At 41.8% G+C, this 15,936-nt stretch overlaps 1 protein-coding gene across 2 annotated transcripts in view; it reads left to right on the top strand.

Annotated features, from left to right (window-relative positions):
• Positions 1 to 15,936, top strand: part of plekhg4 (pleckstrin homology domain containing, family G (with RhoGef domain) member 4) — an 82,921-nt gene that overhangs the window by 24,623 nt on the left and 42,362 nt on the right. The window lies entirely within an intron of this gene.

Below are 15,936 nucleotides of genomic sequence, written 5' to 3'. Positions count from 1 at the left end.
AAGAGTGAATCTACAATAGGCAAGCAGCTTGGTGTGAAAAAATCAACTGTGGGAGCAATCATCAGAAAATGGAAGACATACAAGACCACTGATAATCTCCCTCGATCTGGGGCTCCACGCAAGATCTCATCCCGTGGGGTCAAAATGATCATGAGAACGGTGAGCAAAGATCCCAGAACCACACGGGGGGACCTGGTGAATGACCTGCAGAGAGCTGGGACCAAAGTAACAAAGGTCACCATCAGTAACACACTACAACGGCAGGGAATCAAATCCCGCAGTGCCAGACGTGTTCCGCTGCTGAAGCCAGTGCATGTCCAGGCCCGTCTGAAGTTTGCCAGAGAGCACATGGATGATACAGCAGAGGATTGGGAGAATGTCATGTGGTCAGATGAAACCAAAGTAGAACTTTTTGGTATAAACTCAACTCGCCGTGTTTGGAGGAAGAAGAATACTGAGTTGCATCCCAAGAACACCATACCTACTGTGAAGCATGGGGGTGGAAACATCATGCTATGGGGCTGTTTTTCTGCCAAGGGGACAGGACGACTGATCCGTGTTAAGGACAGAATGAATGGGGCCAAGTATCGTGAGATTTTGAGCCAAAACCTCCTTCCATCAGTGAGAACTTTGAAGATGAAACGAGGCTGGGTCTTCCAACATGACAATGATCCAAAACACACCGCCCCGGGCAACAAAGGAGTGGCTCCGTAAGAAGCATTTGAAAGTCCTGGAGTGGCCTAGCCAGTCTCCAGACCTCAACCCCATAGAAAATCTGTGGCGGGAGTTGAAAGTCCGTGTTGCTCGGCGACAGCCCCAAAACATCACTGCTCTTGAGAAGATCTGCATGGAGGAATGGGCCAAAATACCAGCTACTGTGTGTGCAAACCTGGTAAAGACCTATAGTAAACGTTTGACCTCTGTTATTGCCACAAAGGTTATGTTACAAAGTATTGAGTTGTATTTTTGTTATTGACCAAATACTTATTTTCCACCCTGATTTACGAATAAATTCTTTACAAATCCTACCATGTGAATTCATGGATTTTTTTTTTCACATTCTGTCTCTCACAGTTGAAGTGTACCTCTGGTGCAAATTACTGACCTCTGTCATCATTTTAAGTGGGGGAACTTGCACAATCGGTGGCTGACTAAATACTTTTTTGCCCCACTGTATATAAATAAAATTTTACTTACTTACGTTTTACCCATATTCTATCGCAATATTTCATTTTCTTATCATTGCATAGGGGAATTATGCTATTAGTTGTCGGCTGTATTGTAAAGTGTTGACAATTGTGAATAGAATAGAATAAATGGCAGTTTAGTTGTTGTTGTGTTTTTTTTATTTTTTTGGTGTCTTTGAGGTTGTGACATTTGTGGTGAATCAGTTGATTGGCTGCAGTATCAGTAACCAGGAACCTGCATGTTGCTGAACTGTCTTGAGTATTTAGCAGATTTCCTGAGGCTCTGATAGTTCTCCTTTTTAAACCTATCAGAAGTCTCCGATATGTTTTTATTGAGCAGCACAGATCTAGCTTAACACAGGCGTTTTCCCTGACTCAGGATGGGCCTCTGGGGTAGATAAAATCAGTGTTAAATACGATTGTCAAAGCCACTGGGGGATTTCCGTACAGCCCAATTATTATTGTATCTTTAGCAGATACTGATCTTATCTGGCCAGCCTCATGTGTCACAGTATCTGAGAGGAAACCTGACTGCTGGAAGTCAGACTATAGTCTTAGATATCATCATTTAAATGATTATTCTTTATTCTTTTATTTGATTTAAGTATAACAGTTTTCTGCAGACTGATTTAAAAAAAGAAAAAAAAAAGAAGAAGAAGAAGAAGAAGAGAAAAAAAAAAAAAGTGTAGCCGACGCTTGAAGACAAAAATACTTCCATGTGTGATGATTGCAATATCCCCAAACCGTCACCTCATCTAACAGCTTCAGTTAGATTTTTCTTTGTTTAAGTTTAGGTGTCTGGTAGTCGTGTCTCAAGACGTTGTGACGCGTTCTGCCTCATTTTTCTCAAATAAATGTTTGAAAAATTCACATTTTTGTTTACAGGCAGCATCCACGGACTCAAAGTGTACGTAATACTTTAACACTGACAGCTTTTGTGACGGAGAGCTAAAATTCCACACCGTCTCATGATAAACTCTGAACTTCATGCGGTCTTTAGCTGCGGGAATGATAAATTAGGAAAACAGATTAAAATATTTGCCTTTTTTTGTTAGTACTTTCATTGGCTCAATGTGATCATAGTAACCAGGCTTGTTAATATTGTGATTGGCTCATTCTTTGTTATAATATATTTACAGTTGTTGATCCCCACAGTTTCACACAGGAACCAGAACTATATATATATTTATATGAGAGACGAGAAGGAAAAGCAGAAACCTGAAAGCTGTGTGTTCATTTGTATACAGGCCTTTGGTTTGTCTGGATACTAACCGTGGTGTCCTCCCCCCCACTTCATGTGCACTGAGCTGTATAATGAAGTGGGAGTCACACCCGCGACCTTCACTTCACCTCCTGCTCCCACTAATGAGGGAAAAGTCTGGAGGTTTCTCTTTGTCCTGGCCTGTATTAAAAAGTAGGCTTGTGTATCCAAACTTCAAATGCTCTGAAGACCCCCACGGACCCCCTGTGTCAGTGTTTAATGTATAAATCAATGAGTCTCTCAGACAGGAAACTGTCTTCCTGCTCCTCCTCTGACTCTGGGGGCAAATTGATCATTAGCTTTACATCAGTTGAAAAGTAACCATGTTCACAGACACTGCAGAGCTGCTCCTGCTCTTTGTTTGATCTGCTGCACACATGATGAGTATGTTGAATAGTTTGCGTTTACCTGACCTGCTCACTAACTAACCGGATATTAACTTCAGTCTGCACTCATGCTGCTGCTTCCTTTGATTTCCTCCTCAGAAGCCTCAGAGCACCTCCTCCCCTTCTCTGTGCACCCATAATGCTTTGTGTCATCATGTAAGGAATCAGAAGCTCTTTTCTTTGTTGAACCGTAAGAAATCAGTCATCTTTTATTTACCGTATGATTTAAGTGCATCATAGCTTCGGGGGGGGGGAAAAGGTTTTATATGTGCAGCTTGTTAAGCTACAGGTTACCGAAATAACTGAGTAACCTGCAAACAACTTGGCTTTGTCCCAGGAATGTGCATGTATACATTAGGTCAGCGGTCCCCAACCCCCGGGCCTCGGACCGGTCCGTGAGTCGTTTGGTACCGGGCCGCGAGAGTTGAGGCTCAGGTGTGAAATGTATAGTTTTCAGGGTTTTTATCAGTTTTCAGCGTTATTTTGTTATCGTTTTTATCGTTTACTCGGTTTTCCTGGGTCTTTTCACGTGTGTTATGAATAAATTTTCTTTTTTTCGGTACCAGTTTTATTTTGTTGTATTTATCCGCGACACCTTAAAGGCCGGTCCATGAAAATATTGTCGCGCATAAACTGGTCCGTGGCGCAAAAAAGGTTGGAGACCACTGCATTAGGTGATTTATATAAATGTTGGTTATATGAATTTGATTCTACTGCTGCAGTTATAACCACACACCAAGAATACTTGTTCAATCAGTCAAATTAATTTGAATTTGATCTGTAACAAACTGAAGATATTTAAATATTAGAGATCTAGTGTGTAGCCATCACGCTCTGTCATGAAATAGTTAGCTTGAATTCAAATATTTATCTCTTTGGACTAAATCACCAGATTAATGATTTTCTGCTGCATTAATCAGGTGACCTTTTTGCAACTTTGCAGGGTTTTGCCTTTTATAATTTGAATGTTCTTTGTGGATTTTTGATCAGTTTTTTCATCACCTACTCCCCACGAGTGGGTGGCACATGATCCTGAAAGACATAAAAATAAGAAAACAATTACCCAAAGTTATGTTTGAGTTTCCTTTAACCTCCTGACAGCTCTGATGGAAAACATTTATTTTGTTGAAAGCTTTTTGCTAAAATAAATAAATAAATATCATAAACAAATACACAATATTATTTTTTTAAAGTTGGAAAATCCTCAGTCACAGCAGTTAAGACAATAAAAAGCTTAATAAAATGGCATGTACTTCAATAATATAAAATAAGACATACTGGATATCAAGGTAAAAACTAATCTCAAATCAAAACTTCAAAAAAAAATTCAAATAAGGGAAAATTGAAATAAAATAAGTAATATTTTACTGTCAAACTCGGATTAGCAAAAGTAAACAGATAAAATTCACATTTAAAATAAACAGATGTTCACCTGAGTGGTGCACAGCTAAATGAATAAGATAACATGCTAAATGACATAAAACAAATGTTCTTTCTTTCTTTCTTTCTTTTTTAAGCGAAAGGCAGAAGAGCAGAAATTGGTTTTAAAAATGTCAGAGGAGCAAATATAATGTGCAAATATAATGTGAGGCCTGTTTGTGCAGCTGGGGCTCTGGTGTCAGAGCTGAGCGAGTGACTGATGAGATTTTAAACTGGAGAAACATGTCATTTTCATGCAACAGCCTGAAGGAAAACCTAATAAAAAACCGTATGCTGTGCAGTCACGTGAGCGCTGCGTCTTCTGTGAGCGTTTGACTGAGCGCTGCAGGCTCTGCGGAGCCGAGTGGGATGTGGAAGGTAAACAGGATTCATTTAACCCTGATGGAAACAGGAGTGTTTGAACAGGATTCACATTAATCTTCCTTTTGTTCTCCTTCCATTGGGTGTGTTTGTTTGTCACATTGGAAACATTCATCAACTGTCTCCATCACAGAAACCTCATTATGTGCTGAAGCAGCTGTCTGTTATTGTGTGGCCCACCATTCTTCACACATCATTCTGCACACATACACAGGATCAGGGTCACGGTTAACGGGTCGGCACTGAATTACTCACAGGTGATGGAGCTCCAGTTACTGTATGTGTATTAAAAGCACAGCCAGCAAAATGTTTGTTTAGACTTAAGCTACAACACTCGAGTCCTTCAGTCTGCTGTTTTATGTCTTGGAGTCTGACTCGGACTGATGTCAATAACTGTGATTAGTCTTTTCCTGGCTCAAAATCAGTGTTTTTAACATGGTTGGTCCTTGATTGGTATCTAATTTAAGTTTGCATTTTACTGCCACTTCTGCCCATTTGATAAATATATTTAGGTTTGGGTAAACCAAAGGATGAAGACACAGTTTCTGGCACAGTTTTCTTCCCTTTGGTCACAGGTGAAAACCTCAAATTTTCTTAATGTGAAAAAACTGTGGTTTTATTTTGTTGTATATGAGGAATGTGACCTTTTTCAGTGCTGAGGAATGTGTTGAAGCTCGAGCTGGAGGTGGAGCTGTTTGATCCACGTCTGCTGACCCGTTCATGTTGTCTCAACTAATCCAGTGAAAGCTTCTACACCCATTCATGCAGTCTTATTTAGCTGTGTACTCTGCGGTCATGAGTCACTGGCGCTGACTGATGCTCTGTGTGCTCATGTGCAGGTCTGCTGAGCTCACCTGTTTGTCTCAGGTGAGAGGGTGTGCTGGAAGGCGTGTGGGCCGGTAACAATGTGACAGTGGAAGTGTAAGCAGGAGTCGGCGTATAACGGTTCCTGTGTTCGGGCCACGGTGTGGTCATGCGTGCGGTTTAAAATTAAAGTGGAATTGTGTCACTGTTATTTCATGTTATACCTCTTTATTTTAGTGTTGATTATTAAAGAGGGCCAGTTTTGATGATCTTGAACTGTCTTTTTACTCTGAAACTCCACTAAACTAAACTCCACGGTTTTTAAAAGTGGTCCCTCCCAAATTTAAATCTTTTACAGATTTTCCTTCTTATAGTCTCCTAACCGTTTGTTCTCACCTGCTGGTAAAACCCAGGTGTCGATTACATTCATGTTCATTTTAGGTAGAGACACGGCACTTGGTGATATTTGGCCTCTGGTCATAAGAGGGGCTGTCAGAGCTGCTGAACAGGGGCCTGCTGTGCTGTGAATGACTCACGCTGACTGTCTGTGTGCTGCAGCAGAAACGTTACGGGTCACATCGCCGCCAGGACTTTCACATAAAAGAAGTTCCTGCATTTATTCAGACATGAGAGAACAAGTGAAGCTGCAGGAACATTTATGTAACAGGGGCTGAGAGGGGGTTTTGTTTCCCCCTCAGGCATTTGTTTAGAAGAGGAGCCCCCCAGATCCTGACACGTCTCCTGATCTGTGTTGTTAGCAGATAACTAAGCAATACTCCTCCAAGACACAGGGAAACGGGATATATGTGAGACCTGCCTAAATCCCTCATCAGTTACAAAAAAGGTGGGGGGCTAATAGAGCATGGATGCTTGTATCCTCCACCTGCGCACCTTTTGGATATGTTATGATCTGGTGTTTCCTACAGAAATAGTTTGTGGTGGTAAACCTTGTCCTTTTCTTCAGTTTTGACTGTTTTCTCTTTCTTCCTTTTCTCTCCAGTTTAAATGAGTAGTATGTTAGTCAACAGGAAACTTTTGTAGTGTATTTATGTGTAAATAAATCATATGCACACAATAACTAGAGGATCAATATTCAACTGCTTCTTCAGTCAGTTCATGGATGGACTCCAGATCCAGGTAGTGATGGTAGACTGTATTCTGCTCAGCAGGTGAACCTGTTCTCTGGGGGTTAAGTAGGAGTGGACTGAACCTGAACTATGGTCTCCAGCTGCACTCTTTTAATCTACGAGTAAAAAAAATCTTCTGGAGAGCAGCTGAATGATATCAGACTGTCACAACAGCAACCTGATCAGCCTGCTGGTGGGAAACACTGGAAAGGGTAGTGCTTGCTGGTTACCAACTTTCAAAATAAGAGCGAGCAAGTAAAGTCTGTATGTAGGGAAATGCTGCTCAGAACAAACAGGTGGGTACTGTTCTCTGATTGGATCAAATTATTTAAAAGTTACCTCAAAGTAAAGGATGACTTTTTCTTTTACTGAAAGGTTAAAAATAAAGCCTGTTGCTGGTTCTGCTCTGGCATCTGTCTTTTGTTTTCTATTTGCCTGCGATTATACATGATGAACGACACAAGCAGATCTTCAATCGCTACAGTTCTAATTTGAAGGGAGAGCTGGGAATTCGAGGAGACCCTGGCAGAGTCCCCAGTGCTCCCATCATAAATGTCCGGGTAGTAGTGTTGGTGGTGGGGGGACTCCTTGTCATCCTTTCAGAGCCTCAGCCATTGTGACTTTGCCAGTTTGTCTCTGTTTTCTACACACGGACGCTCTGAAAGCAGTTTTTCTCTGCGGCTCCTGGAAACCACAGACAGATTCCCAGCAGCACCCTGGAAACCAGCACAAACCCCTCGACCCTATGCTGGTCTCAGTGGTGCATCAGCTTCTCTGTGGAGTCCAGCTTCAGTGAACAGTTTGAGCACTGTGCAGGAGTCTAATATCAGGCACTAATAACAGGCTTTAGGCTTTGTGTTTCCATTTTCTCTCACTATCAAACTGAATCGTGTGACATTCATGACCGGCTCAGTCACTTTAACATCTTAGAAACTGCAAAAATGACTCACTTTAATCTTCTCGAGCTTTGAGAACTTTGGGAAAAGCCTTCATCGCTGTCACCATCAGCTGGTTTCTGGTCCAGTCTGAGCTGTCATCAGGTGACCTATATCAGCAGGAACTCTGCTTCAGGCATCGGCCCATTTCAGCATCTCACTAGCCCACTGCCATACATTATCTCTGACCCCTGACCCCAAACTCAGAGGTCTCTCCGCTGTGATGATAGCAGCAGCTGTTTGTCTCCAGCTGTGACCATCAACTTGTTTCAGACTGGAGGCTGTGGGAGTCAGTACAGTTCTGTATGGGTCTTTGTTCCCAGCCGGCAAACTGTTAGCAGTGTGGCGTCACATGTGGGACTTGTTAGGGCAGTAATGGATTCAGCAGAGGCCTCTAGTGCCCTTCAGTTCAGCCATTACTGTGCATTCACAAGGCAGATGTTTTTAACAGTGACCACATTCAGCCTCGGTGGCAGCAGGAGCCAAAAACGATCCTTCAGGACTTTGATGCAAGCGTCCCTCGGTTACTGCTTGGAGTCAGCTGATGGACTCATCTGCAGCTGTTTTAACCTGATTTCAGTGAATACTTGTCAGAAACACTAGACATCCCAAAATTTGAGGAGACTGGAGAGCAAAAGGATTAATCATAGGACTGATAAAGCAGCCGAATATTTCAGAGCATTCATTGATCGTCCGTGTTCTTGGACACATTTTCTCTGGGTTTACATAAAAACAAATAGCATGTCTGTTGTTTTCATTGTGGACAAACAAATCTTTTCATCATTTGCCGTGTGTGTGTGTGTGTGCGTGTATTTGAAATTCTTTGCATTGTTACTACGTCTGAGAAAATGAGTGTGCATATTGTCTGTCTTGGCTTACTGTTTTCAACAATATTATTTCGGGCACCCTGAGCACACTCGATCTTATCTGATCTTGGAACCAAAGTGGGATGTTGCCTGTTTAGCACTCGCATCATAGACCACCTGGGAATTGTGCTGTAAGCTTAGGGGCGGCTGTTGGACGTCTGTTAGTCGGAAAGTTTGATCCACACTTCCTCCGGTCTGTGCCGCAAGATGCTGAACTCCTGGTTATCCCAGTGCATCCTTAATGTGCGTCTGAATAGGTAACTTTTGTTACTTTAGTGCACGAGTGGAAAATGCAATGTGATTAGAGTAATGCATTACAAAGTAATTCATTAAAACAACACTTAACCTGAGGAGTTAGAAGCTTTTAAGCCTTATTTTTGGGAAAATTAACCAAACTGAGTCTTTTTAATAAGATTTGGGTGACTGTTCTTTGCTGGGGAAAGGCTTTGCTCAAAAGGCTACACGTGGAAAGTCTTTTTTCTTCATGTCTGTTCACAACAAACTTGACCTTTTTTAAACTTTTATTTAACAAAGAGGTCCTTTAATTTTTTTTTTTTGCCTCAAGGACAGAACATGAAGAGACACGAGACAAAAATAAGGACAAATCAGGACAAACAAGTAACTGAATACAAATACAGAGCCCAGCTTAGGAATGTCAGTATCATTCTTCAGTGCGAAGTAAAATGATACATAAAGGCTGAAGGTTAGTTTCTGCCTTTATCAGTACAACCGAACTGATCATAATGGAGTCGGGGCTGATAAACAACACCAGCGTTTTCCTGATACAGAACAAAGAGGAGACTTTAGAACAAACTGCGTCTGTTTGTATTATCAGAGTTTTAAAGTGGAAAAAAACGGCACACGTCCACTCTAAAGAAATGAAAAGAGATAAAGTTAGCTTGGTATATTGTGTTACAGTTATCACTGTCTCATCGGTGTGCTGTGTTTATAGTTGGTAATACTAGAAAACAGGCCTGTCACATTGACACAGCACTAAAAATCATGTTTTACTGTGTGGGAAGTTAAAATGAGCTGGAATTGGTTTAGAATTGCTTCTTTGAATCAAACTGTTTTAAGTCTCAGGAACACAATACAGAAAAATAAACCTGCTCATACCGGAGCTATCAAGATTTCCCCTGACAGAGGATCCGTCCTCACCCGCTCCTTGTTGGGTTTTCCTGGGTTTTATTCTGCAGGTTGTGATTAAACTGGATTAACTTTGTTTGGTATTTAAATGATTTATTTGCAGCATTTGTAACTTGAATCTTGTTGATGTACCTTAAGTTCTGCCAGCAGAGAGTGACAGAGAGGAGAGGTGAGGTGAGGAGGGCAGGGGGAGGATCCAGAGATGTATGATTGGCAGCTGGTGGGCGGGGCTTAACATGTGAGAGGCTAGACTGAGAGTTGCAGTGAATCAGACCTCACCGGAGGCGAGACACACGGCACACAGACAGACAGACGGAAAGACGGGAAGAGAGGAGCTAAAATGGTCTTAAACTGGAATACACAGCGACTGACAGCACACTGCAAACATGGTAAGATCACATGGTAAGATGTGTGTGTGTTCAGTCAGTTAAAAAGTCCTTGCAGTTACTGTGTGTGAGAGTGTGTTTGTGTGTGTGTGTGTGTGTGTGTGTGTGTGGTTTGGAGCAGAGTCTGTGTTCAGCTGAAATAAACCTCTAAATTCAAACCTCTTGAGTTCTGAGTTCAGACTCACAGCAAAACAGAGAAAAGCAGAATCATCTGTTGGTTCAGCAGTTTAAAATGTCCATGATTGAAAAAGCAAAACAAATGCAATAAAACGAGTATGTAACCGTTCACAAAGACAGCTAAAGTGCAGTAAATAAAAGCAGTAAGAGCTTTTTTGGATGCACATTTAATTGGAGTCCCTGTCTTCACCCTCTTGTGTTTTTCCAAACTTAGTTCAAACTCTCAGATCTTTATTTTAAAGTTTTTAAGTGTCAGTTGTGGTCGAAGGTTTCCATAAAAAACCAAAAAACAAACAACCCCCCCCAAATTATGTATACCAGGACCTTTGTGTGTCTTTAATGAAGAGCTGCAACCACGTGAGGGCTTTTCTCTAGCCTTCAGAGGAACCTGGGGTTAAATGTTTAATGCATTTAGATGTTGTGGGCTGTCATGATGCTGGTTTGGATTGTACTCCTGTTTTGTCCCTCAGCTCCTCCTGAAATCTGTTTGTTTTGGTCCTGTGGTCAGTGCGTCACCTCTCAGGATTTCCTTATAGGCTTTAAACCTAGTTTGGTTTTTGGTTTGGTCAGTTATGACTATTTAGCATCAGATGGACTTTTAGCAAAGTAAGATCATTAAGGCCACAACGTCTTAAACTTGTAAATGGGAGTCCTCCTCACACACAAGAATAACTTTGGAGTTCCACAGGGTTCTATGCTAGGACCAATTTTATTTGCATTATGCATGCATTATATTATATTATTTGACATAAAATACATTTTCATCATTGCTATGAAGATTATATCAAGCTCTATCGATCCATCAATCCACACAACACAAAGTGATTAGATAAATTGCAGGAATATCTTGCTAGCAACAAAGAGTGAGCTGTAAAGTGACTCACTACGAGTGACTCACTTCCTGTGTGGAAGCCCCTTCACAGTTAGGAAAGAGGATTATCCAGGTGGTGCTCATTGGTTAATGACTTAAAGTCACATGTTAGCCAGTCAGCATGCGGCTTCACTGTCCACCCTTCATTTGTCACAGCTAGTGTCACACCTAACATCAGGATGGCAATGGCACAAAAACATCTCTGCCTCGTAATGGATTTAACTGACTGTCTGTTTGTGTCCTGCTATAGAAACATTGTAGTCTGTGTGTAAAGATGGCTTTAATATGGGGGTGAACAGAAGAGAGTGGTTATCATTTATTTTATGGAAGAACACTTGTAGTTTAGTTCACTCTGGGCTCATTAACTAACATCAGACCCGAGGAGCACATTTTATCACACTCAGAAGAAGAGACAAAGTTTTAGTGAAAGTTCACAGTGTTGGTTTGACCTTCAGTTTGTTCCCAAAGAGCCACAGCAGCGTCCCTCCCTGCAGTACATCCCAGTGCCCATCTGGCAGAAAAGAAGTGTAACAACACAAAACTGTTTGCCACAGATATCTCTGTCTTTCCCGTGAGCTCTTATTACACTGTACACTGTGAGGTTTCTCACTGCTGGCCAGAAAACTGTACAACATTCCTGTTTTTCCAGTTTTATTAAAGTGTAATAAACAGATCGCTTTGCCTGAACAAAAGTCAGAGGGTAAAAAAGTTTTGTTTATCAAAACCTGAAGACTTCCACGTTAAAGAGGTCCTTTCTTTCAGGGAGTTAAGAGCTTCCTGCTTTCCTGCAGCAGTGAAGTAAATGAAGTGGTGTTAAAAAAAGGTGTTAAAAGCTTGTCTGCATGAATGCAGGGTTCCTCCTCCAGTCACATTATAATTCAGTGGCTTTATATCAGGTTCACTGGGATTTGTTTGTGGTTTGTAAGTCTTAGAGGAGAAGCTGCTGAGTAAAAGGTCATCTGTTGGAGCTTGGATTAACTCAAAATGAATGATCGGGATTTATTAAGGACTGAAATGCTTTGCGGGCTTTCAGTGCTTCATTGTTAGACTTCAGAAATCTTGGCTCCCGTTGGAGGTTTTGCCCCTTTTCCTACTATTTTACCTGAGGATAAAAAATAATATATATATATATATATATATATATATATATATATATATATATATATATATTTTAAATGAAATATCTAAAAATAAACAGATTTCCGTGAGGTAATGTGACACAGCCTAGGCTGTATGTGGACCAGTCGTAATAAGTCACCCCTCAAAGGTCCATTTTAATCCAGTAAAAGCCCTGATTGGTCACTCTTCATGACCAGAAGGCTTGAAAATAAGACTCTGGATCTCACGTCCAGTCTGCTCCGATTGCCACAGTGCAACTTGGTAACAATGGAGATAAATAAGTGTGTGGCTGTTGTTTCAGTGAGTCACACTTTGGAGGCTGAATCACACACACACCTGAGCAGAGATGAAATGTTGCCATGAAGGAGTGTGATTGGGTGTGTTTGACACAAAGGTGAAATATTGCGAGGTTGAAGAACACGTGCTCGGGCATGTTGGAGAACCATGAAGGTTCTGCAGGAGTTAGAACCAGGAGGTTGTCCTGCTGGAGTGTCGAGACGATACCTGGAATAATTTACTGGTTGATCAGTCAACTGTTTTTAAAGCAGAAAATCACTCAGAAAACTCTTCAATTACACTACAGTCGCAGCACAGCCATCTTTGGTCAGTTTTCCAGATGTTTTGCTCCGTGTTCCTGTCTCTGAACTGAAATTGTCCTCACCCCAGCAGCTGACTCAGACTGTGATGTTATGCCATCATGTTTCATCATACTGGTCTGTAACGTCCCTCATGAATGACCCGTTTCTAACCGGGTTCATAGCAGTTTGCTTTCTCCCTGGCCTGCAGTCCTCTCTCTGTGATTAGCAGATCAACCCCCTGCTGGGATGACCCAAATGGCACTATGCTGTGATGCGAATCAGTGTGATGCGCACTTATCATCATCTCCATAAACAGCCTATTAAATAAGCAGAAACGCCCAACATTATTCACCACATTCCTGCATTGATTATTTTTATTCTGTAAGATAAAGACATTTAATCTCAGCACATCACAGCTTTCATCTGACAAACTGCTGCTCTGACAGTGCCAGAAGCAAGACACAGCCTGACATAACCTCTGCTGGTTTGCACGTGATGTTAGGATAGAGATAAATGTACTCTTTTCCTCAGAGCAACTGTGGAATAAGCTGTGTTCATTTAACTGGATTTAAGGTGAGGTCTCAGTACCCCCTGATCCAAACCCCGAAAACCAACCCAGCATTTGGGGCAAAAAAAGGGAAAAGTTTCCGTTAAAACACACTAAAAATTATTTCAGTTTTTCCCCAAAAGCCTTTTTATTTTTCTTAAACTCCTCGTCATTGATGCCTCGGACCTCACACGGGTTAAATTGAGATATAAAGATCAGCGGACGTGTTCAGGCTCTTCCTGCGACACCGTCTTTTCACCCAGCAGACCCTCGACAAGTCCAAACGCCTCTGATTTACAGAGCCTTGAAGCTCTGCAGGAATGTTTGAGGCACTCAGATAATGGACTCGCACTGATGGAGGTTACACACAGAAAACAAGGTGTGGTCATGGATCGTTGACATTCTTACAACAAACATGTCACCAGATAAGCCTCAGTGTAATTCAAGATAATTAGTTTGGGTGATTTAAAAAAATAAATGATTTCATGACATGAGATTTGGTAATACTTCTTAAAACGGCTAAAGAAATCCGCTTCCAGTAAACAGGATTTGATGGACAGGTTTCCATGAGCGGGCTGCTCATCTTGCGTATCGGGTTTAACACACTGACCCAGTGGGCTTCACTTCACCGCCTGATGGAAGCTGTTTTTCACGCTGCCTCTCGGGTCAGATGTCAGAGGAAAAAAGCTCAGCCTTTGAACCTGCAGACTGCAGCTCAGCCGGAAATGTTTTTATCTCTTGGGACTCGTCAGCGATAGGAAGTGGTCGTCGTCCGCGGTGTTGAGTGCTGCGTTGTTGGGATGGACCCGCTGCGATGCGCTTCGGAGGAGGCAGCACAAAGAGCCAGTGTTCCTGCAGGTCCTCACCGTACCTCAGCACCCTGTCATCTTCCTGCCCCAGCCTGCCTGAAACATGAAGCCTCTTCCCCCTCCCTTCACCCTCAGCGCCGTCTGGGAAAACACCCCTCCACCGCTACCTGAATATAACACCCGTAAAATAAGATTCCCCCCCAGGCCAATAAATTCTCTGACCTACTTCAGTGTGAGGTGAATCCTGCCACACATGCAGAGAGCTTCAGGGTCCCTCATGTGGGATATTACATGTATTTCATTGTTTTCCACTTACAAACTTTACATGGGTGGTCCACTGCACTATAATTCCCTACTCGTTTTAACATTTTTGTCTTCATCTTATTATCTTCATTTATCATGCGGGATCCAAACAACACTTGATTAAAAAGTTCAGTCACAGCTAAGCAGCCGGTCCCAGCTTTTTCCTGTCGTGCATTTTCTCTAAAGACTCTGTGGCAGGTTGCTGTCGTGGCAGTTCATGATATCATTCAGCTGCCCAGAGAGGATGCTGATCATCCTGACAGACTCCAACTGCATCACTTTGGACTGCAGCTGGTGATTCTAGGCCTGTGTCTGCTCTCATATTCGCTATCACATATGAATGATCGTGGGTGTTTTTTGTTTTTTTTACATGACTTTTAGTTTTGTGATGTATTGATTTCAGCGGGAAATATAGGGAAAGGTTTTTTCAGTGGGGAAAGGTTAAATGTGAAAGGTGGGAAGAAGCTTGTGCCCAGAAACACAAGAGGAGCGAGGATGTGTTTCATATGGATCCTATGTGTTGGAGTTTATTTTAAGAAAAAAATGAAATGGTAAATTGAATGTATGTTTGATACTTATATATATTGTAAGACTTTTTACAACCTGTTTTTCTAAATGTCAGACTGGTGTAATCAGACTTCAACTGCATTACAGATGTAATCAGTCATAATAATGTTATGTATGTATAATGAGGCAGAGATGTGTCTGCAGCGTGCACAGAGGTAAACGCAGGAGTTGGAGTTACAATCGGTGCATCAGTTGAGTCCTCCGCCAATTTAATGTAAACAGAAGGCGATAAAGTGAGCATGACTGCTTTTCTGGTCTGTAACTGGGCAACTTTAAACAGCCCACATGAAGGTGTTTATGGTGGTATTTACAGTAGCTGCAGCTTTAATGCTGAGCGCAAACGTCTCCTTACAGGACTTTATTTAAACCAGCTGGTTTGTCGAGGATTCTTGTGTTCAGTGAAGTTATTTACAAAAGAAAAAAAAACAAACTTTTGTGTTGTTTTTTTATTGTTAATATGTTTCTTCTCTGTTATATCAGGTTAAATCCACTCAGATTAGGTATCTGTGGACTTGTTAGGTGACTTTTTACCTTTGAGGTGACAGAATTATGACTAGGTGATAATTTGTCTTTAAGATGGACAGATGTGGCTGAAACTGTTTTGGATCAATGTGTTATGAAGAACTGTTGGCAGCTTGTTGCAGGCATCTTTGAGTTAAAGTCAAAGATGGTGGAAGCACCTGCAGAAATCTGCAGTAGCAGATTAATGGAGTTCAGAAATCTGCTGCTTCTCTGCACTGGAATTGAAACACATTCAGAATTCACTGAAGGTCGTTTGAGGGGAAAACATATTGTCGGCGCATCAGAGAGAGGCTTTCAATGAATCTGCATTGTTTCTGTTTACAGTCCTACCTGCTGCCACTTGAACGTAAGCCGCCCCATCCTGCAGACAGACTTCCTTCGTGTCCTGTCTGTAGTTTGGGGTTTAAGGGTGCAGCAGTGTTCATCATGCTGCAGGTTGAGCTTCAGTTTTGGCTCAGTTTGCTGCAGTAATAATTAGGATGTGTTGCAAACATGAGGAACACCTTTGATGTGGGATACTGGGGTTTTGTAATGTGATACACAGA

Source organism: Neolamprologus multifasciatus, chromosome 1 (assembly GCF_963576455.1).
Source record: "Neolamprologus multifasciatus chromosome 1, fNeoMul1.2, whole genome shotgun sequence".
In the NCBI taxonomy this organism is placed as follows: Eukaryota; Metazoa; Chordata; class Actinopteri; order Cichliformes; family Cichlidae; genus Neolamprologus; species Neolamprologus multifasciatus.
The sequence above is the reverse complement of the archived record's forward strand: the minus strand, read 5'-3'. Positions and strand labels throughout refer to the sequence as shown.